This window comes from Ursus maritimus, unplaced genomic scaffold (genome assembly GCF_017311325.1).
Source record: "Ursus maritimus isolate PB19 unplaced genomic scaffold, ASM1731132v1 scaffold_13, whole genome shotgun sequence".
Taxonomy (NCBI): Eukaryota; Metazoa; Chordata; class Mammalia; order Carnivora; family Ursidae; genus Ursus; species Ursus maritimus.
The window spans coordinates 67191428-67202319 of NW_024423675.1; the positions used below are offsets into that span (position 1 = coordinate 67191428).

At 43.0% G+C, this 10892-nt stretch overlaps 1 pseudogene; it reads right to left on the reverse strand.

The window, feature by feature from the left end:
* Positions 1 to 4218: 4218 nt before the first annotated feature.
* On the reverse strand, positions 4219 to 6852 carry LOC103660893 (annotated as a pseudogene).
* Positions 6853 to 10892: the final 4040 nt, after the last annotated feature.

The following is a 10892-nucleotide window of genomic DNA, read 5'->3' on the forward strand; positions in this document are numbered from 1 at the left end:
TCCTTGAAAATACAGCACAAAAAGCAGGGTGTCTAGTCTTCATTATCAAACAAGCTTCAAAGCTGTTCTTTACCTAGTAATTTGGAAGAATGGCTGAGAAATCACGGTTTAGACTCCGGAATGTGGGTAAAGGGAAACAATGGAGCGACCACAGGAGGGAAGAAGTGTCCCAAATCCCGAAGAGGGAGGAGGACAGAGACTGGGGGTCTCCAGAGCGCCACCCCTTAACGACCCCACTTATTTAGCACTTCGGGAGGGCACGGCAGAAGCAGAAACACGTGCACAGAGATGCTGGACCCTATTTTCCAACTACCCTCTTCGTGCAACTCCATCGCTGTGCACACGCAGGACTGACTTCGCGGTGTCGTCGGAGCTCTTGTCCTGAGGCAAATTCCAGAGAGGAACACAAGCCCCACATCCTAGAGAAATCAAGCCCTGGAGGGAACCCCAATGACTCAATGCCAGATGAACTAGCTCTGGGGGAAAACATGAAAATACTCTTTGACAAGAAGGTAATGCTAGTAATGTCAGGAAAATTATTTTTAAATTTCAACATCAAAAAGACTGGGAAAGTTCTTTTGGGAAGAGAGAGGTGTCCAGAAGCACTTTTCTCTGGCAGATATCCTACTTCAAAAATGTTTGCTTAGTTTTTGAGAAAGCTATGCATTCACAACGTTCAAAGGTAAAAAAACAAAGCAAAGCAAAACAAAACAAAACAAAACAAAACCTATAAAGAGTCATATATGAACAGCTCATCTCCTGTCCATTCACCATACTGGCCACCATCCCCGAACAGCCGAGCACAGCTACTGTTTTCCTTTTGCACCTTTCCAGATTTGTATGCAGATCTAAGCAAATGTGAATATGGGCTTCCCTGTATTCGAATACAAAGTTGTGCACTGTATATTTTTCTTTTAATAACATATCTTTGAGACCCTTCCAATTCAGTAGGTAGACTTCATTCTTTTTATAACAGCACAGAAGGCTAGGTGGATGGAAATAGCAAACTTTATTTCAGCATTTCCACACTGGTGGGCACTTAGGTTGCTTCTTGACTTTGCATCTGGGGACAATGCCAGAGGGAGTTGGCACACTGGCAGGCTGTTTAAAGCTATGCAGAGCGTATGTCTTTCTACTTCCGATGGATTTTACTAGACTGCTCTTTGTCAGCAATGTACGACTGTGCCTGTTTCCTTAAAATCTTGTTGTTTTCAAGTCTTACAGGAAAAATGGTACCTCAGTGGGTGAGAGTATTGTTCATGTGTGTATGGGTCACTATTATTTCCTTTTCTGTGAATTCAGTGTCCGTCCTTTGTGGCCACCTCCCTTCTTCTATGAAGGTATTAGTCTTTTTTCTGGTTGATTTGTGGGAGCTGCAGATTTCTTCTCCATACTTTTTCCCTTGCTGTTTTACTTTGTTTATAGCATGTTGCAGAAGTTTTGTTTTTAAGCAAAGTTAAATGAATCAATCTTATCTTTTACAGCTTCTGAATTTTGAAATAGAATTAGGCCATTACTTCGCTGGGTTTATACGAGAATTCTTACATTTCTTCTAGTATTTTTATGACTTCATTTTGAAAAAATTTAAATCTTTTATTCATTTGGAATTTATCCTGGGCTACAGCATGAAATATTGATCCAGCTTTTTCTAAATGGCAACAATATTTCCTGACACCATTTATTAACTAGTCCTTTCAGGGGATACAAAATTCTCACCTGTCTTTGGGCCTATTTCTGGTCTTTCTACGCTCTTGCATTGATTTAGGTATATCATATGCCTTTATCATTGTTTTAATTGCTGAAGTTTTGTAATATGTTTTAATATCTGGTAGGTCAATTTTCAATGTATTTATTTGGCCATGTGACCTTTAGAATCACCTTATCTCATTAAAAACAATTTTCATCTCTTTATTGGAATACTGATTTATAAAATAATTTAGAGGGAAGTAACAACTTTACAAAGTTGATTTTTTTTCCCTGGGAAAAGGATATGTTCATTTTGATTTCTAATAATTTTCAGGCTCATTTGTAGTTCTCTAAAACATGGCAGGAAATTGAACTGTCATATGCATTTTTTCTTTGCTAAGAATATGTTTGTCACCCAAATCATCATCAGGAACAATAACTGGAAGGTTATGACGGATGCCAAATTATCTTGAAATTAAACACTTAAGTTAGGTTTTTATGTTTTCCTGACTTAATTTTTTAAATTACAAAAATGCCCATGTATTAATATGGCAACATTGTTGCAGTCTGGTTTGTTCAAAGTCTTCAGTTGTTTACTCTAGCGAGGCATGTTATTCGTTGCCTTGAAGTCTGATTCGACTTCTCATTAGCATGTCATGAAATTTTGAAAAACATTCATTTACTTATAGAAAAATAAAACGGTATCAGATAGGCTTAAATTACTGTAAATGCAGACATCTGAGGACATAACGTGATCTGATGCCCACAGGCTGTCAGCTGCTGGTGATCGTAAGGGGCGCTAGGAGCCCGGTGTCCTCTCAAGGCTGTGAACACCCCCGGGGGGACACCCACAGCAGAATCCAACAGCAGTTGTGAGACCTTGACATTAGAGCAGATCTGTCCAGGTGAAGGAGAGAAACTTTGCTGGGACATGTGCAAAAATACATTTTAAAAAGATGAGGGGCACCTGAGTGGCTCAGCTGGTTGAACATCCAACTCTTGGCTTCAGCTCAGGTCATGATCTCAGGGTCCTGTGTTCTAGCCTGACGTTGGGCTCTGCACTCAGGGGGGAGTCTGCTGGAGATTGTCTCTCTCCCTCTGCCTCTCCCCTGGCTCTCTCTCAAATAAATAAATCAATCTTTAATAACCTCAGATGGTATTCGTTTCCCAGGCTATCTCCTGACAGAGTTGAGCTTCATGACACATGAAAGACACCTGAAAAACACAACGCCAAGGACAGCAGTGTGGCAACATCCTAAATCTCTTGGTCGATTCTCACTTGGCATGAGACGGGATCAGCGCAAGTGAGGACCTGCCTGCTTTTCAGGGCCAAACCATCACTTGCTGGGGTCCAGTACGTGGTGCTTTGCTTTTCTCTCCAGGAGCGAAAGGACGGCTAAGACCTTGGTTTCTTTGCTTCCACTCTGTGACAACATGGCCCCAAAGGCACAAACCCGCTCCTGATGTGAAGACAAGAATATTAAGGTTAGCGTGCCACAGTGCACAGCCTCGTTCATGGTCTCTGAAGACAGTTTCCAGCTGGCAGTGTTTTTCATCTATCAGACCAATCATGAAACAGCAATGTTTGGAAAGACTTTCCCTCAAGGGGAGCTCGTCCAATCTCCTCATTGAAAATGTGGAGAAAATTAGATCCAGAGCAGTGTGTGGCACGCCCAGGTCATGTAGGTCCCTGGCCCACACTTTGGGTTTAGTTATTTTCCTACTCTCACCTTTTTCACTTTTATTAAACTATACTTGATGTGGGTTGAAAAGTGAGTTCTAAACCACATCTGGGAAATAGCATTGTCTTTGTTTCTCTTCTACTTCATCTCATGTACAATTATTTTGTGCTAAATTGCATGTATTGGTAAAAATGTGTTGAGCCAAGGCTAATATTAGTTTTATAATTTTGCACGTAAAGTGATTCTGATTCTAGAATAAGGCATATACGATTTAATCCCGTGACTCTTTTCCAGAAATATTTTCTTTTCTTTTTTTAAAAAAATTATTTAAATTCAATTTAGTTCCCATATAGTGTATTATTAGTTTCGGGGGTAGAGTTTAGCGACTCATCAGTTGCATACGACACCCATTCCATCAAGTGCCCTCTTCAATGTTCATCACCCAGTTACCCCAACCCCCATCCACTTTCCCTCCAGCAACCCCCAGTTTGTTCCCTAGAGTTAAGAGTTGCCTACGGTTTGCAGAAATGTTTTCCTTTTAAAGAGCAAGATCTCTCCTAAATTATTTCATGTTCTTCTCTTTCCGTGTTCACGTACTGCATCTAGAGTGCCCCGTCACAAAGACTTCTCATCTCGAATTGGAGCTTAATTGTGATTTTTAAAAATGCCTAATGGCCATAGGTTTATGCTGAGGGAGAGCAGAGTTTGGGGCTCTCGAAAGGCACCAGAGAAGCCTGAAAGTATGAGCAGCATGAGACGATTGGCAGACAATACACCAGGCAGCCCACGCCCCGCCTTCCCCCAGGGTCACAGAGGAGCCTCTGCCAGATGGGGAAACCAAGTCCTAATGTCACACTGTGGAAGAAGGGTAAGCAGGTGGTCTGCTTTTTTCCTCCACTAGTTTTGCTCCCTCTGGCCACCTTTTAAGTCTGGCATCTATGACTGGAGGCACAGGGTCCATCCCCTTCTCTCCCAGCAGGTGTGCCAACAACTCCAGAGCCCAACAGCATGTTGGTTTGGCCATCCTGATGGGCCACGGTGAGGGGCACCACAAAGGCCCCATATTCACAGGCTGCCTCAGTGGTGTCCTTGAGCTTGTTCTTCATCTTTGATGTTGAGATCTTTTCCAGAAGAGTCTGGGCTTGTTCCAGAAACAGGCCAGTCTTCTCTGCAGGGGCCAGGATGGTCTGGGGCTCCAAGATGTCTTCATCCCATGACCAGACACACATCCATAGTTCCCTGGACACTTTCTCCAGCATCTCCAGGTCCACAGGGGTGAGGAATCGCATGGCTGATAAGCTTCCTTTTTCAAGGATCACAGAGAAGAAGTCTTCAGGGAACTGGATGGGAACCTGGACATGCTGTCCCAGGGCTCTGTGGGGAAGCAGAGATGGCGGCTTGTTTCTGTCTTCCATGACAGCTGCAGCGAGGCTCAGGTGCAGCTTCAGGCTGATGTTCCAGAAGTTCCTAGATCAGCACAGGACCTGGAGCCCAGCCAGGAGTGGGGGCAGCACATGGCAGGAGAGAGCCCGGGTGCGCAGGGGATCCCCAAGCTGCTGCACCACACGGTTCCTTTCCTGGGCCTAGAGTTTCATGGTGATTTAATTGATTCTTCCTCCACTACTGTCTCACAGCCTAGAACACGGTGAATTGAAGGCCAGCCGCTCTCCCACCACTCCCAGTTGGTTCAGTGCAGCCGCCAGAAAACGTGCACCTCCGCGTACTGGGCGTTACTTAAAACTCACTTCCAAGCTGATTTTTCCCAAACATGGAATTGGCTGCTCGGTCAATGCCGACATTAAAGAAAAAACATGCGTGATCAATGCATTTTCCCCTGGATATTCACATCATCCTTCAGTTTCTGATTACTCTTCCAGATCTGCTACTTACTCTACAAGATTTTCACCTATTTCTGTGCTATTTTGGTAGCCATTTTTATTTTAAAGATTTTATTTATTTATTCAACAGAGATAGAGACAGCCAGCGAGAGAGGGCACACAAGCAGGGGGAGTGGGAGAGGAAGAAGCAGGCTCATAGTGGAGTAGCCTGATGTGGGGCTCGATCCCATAACGCCAGGATCACGCCCTGAGCCAAAGGCAGATGCTTAACCGCTGTGCCACCCAGGCGCCCCTGGTAGTCATTTTTAATCTAATTCTCCACTGAAGTTGGAGTGAAGTTCTAAGTTTCCTACAAATATTGTTCTCTAATCAAACTTTATTTCCAGAAGGCATCTTATTACATGTAAAGGGGTAATTTACAATGTGTTGTGTATTTATTTAACAGCAGAATGATAGCATTAGTGTATCCTAGCCAATGATGCTAATAATAACTGATATTATAGTTATTAATATTGTTGTCAGAATGGACATTTTGTGAGCACTTGCAACATGCTGGATGCATTTCCCGGCTCAGGCCTGCTGTGAGCACAGTCAGCCTCATCTGTGGCTTTGCTCTCGTGCTGGACACGGCCACCGGACTTCCAAAGGGCATTGGTTTGAACCATTTTGACTGTTCCCTTTAGAAAAATGTGTTCTGAATTGTCTTTCCTTTATTTTGAAAGATGAAACTTAACTTAGAAGCACATGGTTCTCCTCTGTGGTCACACATTCTGGATCAGAAAAACAATTGGCTTTTGTCCTATCAGAACTCACAGTTCACAGAAAGCATTTCTTTCAAGCTTGGTGTTGTTGCCTTCCCTCCTCCTCTCCGTTCTTCCCTTTGTTCTTCCTTTCCAGCATCCCTCCCTTCCTACTTCAAACAATTATTCATTCAACTACCCCACTTTAAAGATGAGAAAGTCGAGGCCTCAGCAAGTGGCTCCTATACCCCATGGCTGCTCAGTGGCCTGGCCCAGGTTTGCTGAGGTCCTCCCCAGGCTTTTCCCATGATACCAGCTCGTGGGTTTTCAGTAAATATTGTTGAATGAAGGGCTGGGTGAAGTATGTGTGCTAAGCATTTTACTGGATGCGTTCAAAAGACTTAAGCAGAGGGGTCCTTCCTCCTGGAGTGGAGGGAGACTAAGGGCATGACATGTGTTGTGCCCTCACATCACCCCTCGTTTTATCTAAGCCTTTAATACAGGCACTCTCATGATCATTTTAGTGAGAACATCGAATTCACAGAAATTTAGGGACTTGTCCCAGGGCCCCCAGCTGGCAAGTGGCAGAGAGGCAACCAGGCTGTGGGCTTGGGATCTGCACGGTTCCAGCTGGCTTCACAGCCCCCTCCTGCTCTGCCCCTAAAAGAGGTTATGCTCAAGCTGGTCAAGACAACGAAGAGGCAAGAAGGGAATATGAAATGAAATTACGTTTCCCACTACAGCGAGAGGATGTAAAAGCGACAGGAATCTGCATGCGTGAAGGAAGTCAAGTGTGCCCTCAGGAAGCCGGGGCACCTAGGTCTGTGCTCGACAACAGGAATTCCTCGTTCCGCTCATTTTCTTTACTCTACAGCTGGTCACCTGCAACATCTCTACTGCGTCCATCGTAATTCTATAAGCATGTTTTTCATTTCCCCAACAGTTTTGCTGGATATATGAGCCTGGCTTTTTCTTTAAATTTGAAATGATCAACATGAGGTTAAGACATCAGGTCACAACGAGATTGAAAAAGCAGGTTCAGTTATTATAGATATAAAAAGCTTAGTGTTTCGATGCAAATAATTAATATGTATTAGAAACTAAATGCATATTTATTATACCTGCTATAATTAATACAGCAGTTAGAGAAACACCACTTTTCAAAGAAAAACGAGATATATATTACAATATAATTATTTTAAAAATACATCCCCCGTGTGGCTAGAACTACCTTCTGTGATAAGAAGTAACTGTGTGCCTAGCGAATGACCACTGATGCAGTGACTCCTCATGGAAATCCATTGCATGGCCTTTCTAAGTAAAGCCTTTTTAGAGATTCGTTACAACTTACTATCAGTGCTCACCAGATCTTTAGATTTCAGGAACACTTTAAAGAAAAGATGGTGGGGGTAGAGGAGACACAAGGAACCAATTTCCAGTTTTGTAGGCCTGTTCTGTAATTATATTTTACAATCACATCATACGGTGGATCTTGACAAATTCAGTGAATGAGAACACAAATATGGAATGACTGCAAGTCAGTACATATAAGACTACAAAAATTTTACTACACCTTTTTTTTTCTTGTGTCACTTAGACAGGGAAAAACCTTGTCACTCACACATAATTGTTCTCAGACAAGTACTTAGCACCCCCTTTCTGCGTGGCATATATTCAGCTTTCTCAGCCAGCTCTGGGACAGTGTCTGTCCCTCTCCACCCAAACAGCAGGTGTCCCTCAGTACTGCTGCTAGCATGTCAAGCATGCAGACTCCCCAAACACACACATACCACATGAAAGAGAGTAAGAAGGAAAGAGGGAAAAGAAGAAAGAAAAGGGGGGAGGGAGGAAGGAAAACCAAAGAAAAATAAAAAAGAAACCTAATCCGGCAACGACAAAAACTTGTAAAGTCTGGGAATGAGAAAAAAGGAAATCGTTTATGCCAAGAATTGGCCACAGACTAATGGAAGGCTTGGTCCAAACACTGGTGACTCACTGACCCATATGTGATTAGGACTTGTAAGACACAGTCAGCGCTCATTAGCTGCTGGAAAGTTTCCACAGTTCCTGGAGGAGTGCCTGAAGCACCCCCAGACCTCCGCGTTGGTGGACATGCACCCCCTCCCCCAACACTCTCCCAACTGCCATCAGCTCACCTAAATTTCTTCGCTCCTCAAAGATGTCTTCATCTTGTTTTCTCCCCGACAATCCTGCCATGCTATTTCTTTCGTTTGGGGGGTATTGTTTAAATCACTTTATAATCGTTTTATATCATTTGTCATTTCATATGTTTCTGCCCTGTCTAGCCAGCTAACAAGGTTCCAAACAGCAGCACCCAGCCATACTCGCGTGCTGTGTGTTACTCAGACTACTTGCACGACACAACTGTTTCAATATCTGCGCGTTCTACTCCGTCTGGCCATGAGCTGTAGGCACAGAAAACCTTTTGTACGCAGTAACAGCTGTCTCTTAATGAAGGCTTCCTATGATCCAAGTGCTGTTTGAGCCATGCACTGGTGGCAATTCATTTAATCTTAACAGCAGTCATAAGGTAGAATTAATCATTTCCATTTTATTATTCCGCATTCTATACGCGAGAAAGCTGAGGCCCAAGCTCCCTCAGCTAGTGAGCGGTGGGGTGAGTAGCATGTTTGCTACACTTGCGGCACGAAATGCTGCCTTTACATAACAAAATTCAATTCAGCATAGATTTAGGAAAAAATCCAGGAGAACCGCGAGGAGCTGCGAGGAACTGTGAGGTTTGCTTGTGGCCAGAGCATGCCTGACATGCAGAGGGTTTAAATGTTTGGGCTCTGCCACAGAAAGACCTGGGTCTCAATCCTTGCTCTGACACTTCGCTGCTGCCTTTGGGCATTTTACTTATTGTTTTGGATCTCAGTCCTACCACCTGGAAAATAAGGAATATTAGTACTTTCCTCATATGCACTCGAGAAATGAGAAATATGGTAAACCAATTTAGGAAAATCACCTTGGTTTTAATATGTTCTAGTGTTAAAAATCTGTTTGGGAAAAAATATCAAATGCTGTAGATGGGGTGAGGTTACTATGATTATTATTGTTTTTGGAAAAATCTGCAGTTTAGATATAGCCTTTGTTATATTCTGTAGCAATTAATTTAAACAGTGAAGTAATTTGTTGAAAACTTTCCATTTCTGGTTTTAAAAATCTAGTTTATTTTTCTAAAACATCTCCTCTGAAACTGCAAGAAAAATTTTTTTAAGGGCAGAGTCGGTAAAATATCAGTAGGGAAACAACGAACCTTTCTTAGTTCCTAACTGTGGAGCCTGTCCCTCCACCTTACTTACTGTCAGTCCCGGTCCCCTTGTCCCCTCCGTTGCCCTGTCCACAGTCATCCCTGGTGAGAAGCATAAGGGAACGTGTGTGTACAAGAAAGCACAGTCTCCGTCATTGATGGGTTAGGATGACTGGTACCATGAGAAAAGGGATTATTTCTAGCTGCTTTTGCATATCCTGTGCATGGTATGATAGCCACTAATATTTACCTGAAATAAAATGTTTAGCCCAGAAAGAGCATGCTTGCCTTGATAGCTTTGTCCTTATCTATGCTCACGTCACCTAGTTACACCCTGCTTACAAGGCCTTAGAAGAGTTTTGTTGGAAGTTTGATTTGTCTTGACCGCATTCTTAATTTGGCACTAAACTAAGGCAGAGTGCCCGGCTGCAAAGCCCCATGTGCAGTGTTGACCGTGGTCTGGAGACCCTAGCAGATAATCCTCAAGTGTTGGGCAATTAAGGTCAATTCTGCATGCTGCCGTTTTGTTTTGCAATCTAGTCAAGTTGTTTCTTTCTTATACCTGCATTTTTATTGTTTATTCGTCACATGGACAACACTTCCTGACGGCAGTCTGTCCAGGCGGGGATTTTCTCTAACCCAGGAAATGAAGTCACCCGACGACGGATGGACGTGCTCTCCCTGCAGTGACTCCACCTCTCCTTCCCGAGAGAAGCAGGCACTTGGGGAGTATTTCAAGACGATGCAAAGATGGTGACAAACAAATGGAAATAAATGTGCTTAATAGTGTGCCGGGGCATGCAGAATCATTCCATTCCTGCAGAACTTTGGAGACGTGTGAGAACGCAATGTGATTCAGGGCTCTTTTTATATAGCCATGGAAAGATTATATAACATGCAATTTTGACTAAAAAGGATGCTAACTACTTGAGTCTTTCAAACTTTTCATTGTTTTATAATTGATTTTCTGGCTCACAAACAACACGCTCTACTTCTAATTTATACTTAAAGCTAAAGTGAAAAGAGATGCCCTCTCATGTTTCTACATAAAAACACAGACTTGATCTTGCAATCATTTCATTCTGTACTTGCCCTTAGAGGCTTTTCCCTCTCAGTTTCCCTAGAAGACTGGGTCAGATGGCACTGAAAACAAATGACATATTCTTAGGGGCACCTGGCTGGCTCAGTGAGTTAAGAGTTTGCCTCTGGCTCAGGTCATGATCCCAGGGTTCTGAGACTGGTTTCCTGCTCAGTGAGGAATCTGCTTCTACCCCTCTCCCTGCTTCTCCCTCTCCCTGTGTCCCCCCTTCTGTTTCCCCATGCTCCTGCACTCTCTCTTTCTCTCAAATGAATAAACAAAAAAATCTTAAAAAAAAAAGACTTATTCTTAGATTAAGGGATTAAAAAGAGAAACCAAAAATTATGTTTATATAAATATATATTTATTTTTAAATATTTGATTGAGATATAATATATACCTACATACCATAAGATGCATCCTTTATTTTTTGTTTTTATTTTTTGAAGATTTTATTTATTTTAGAGAGACAGAGAGAGAGTGGGAGGAGGGGCAGGGGGAGAGGGAGTGAATCCCAAGAAGACTCTGTGCTGAGTATGGAGCCTGACAGGGGGCTCGATCTTACGACCCTGAGGTCATGACCTGAGCCAAAAC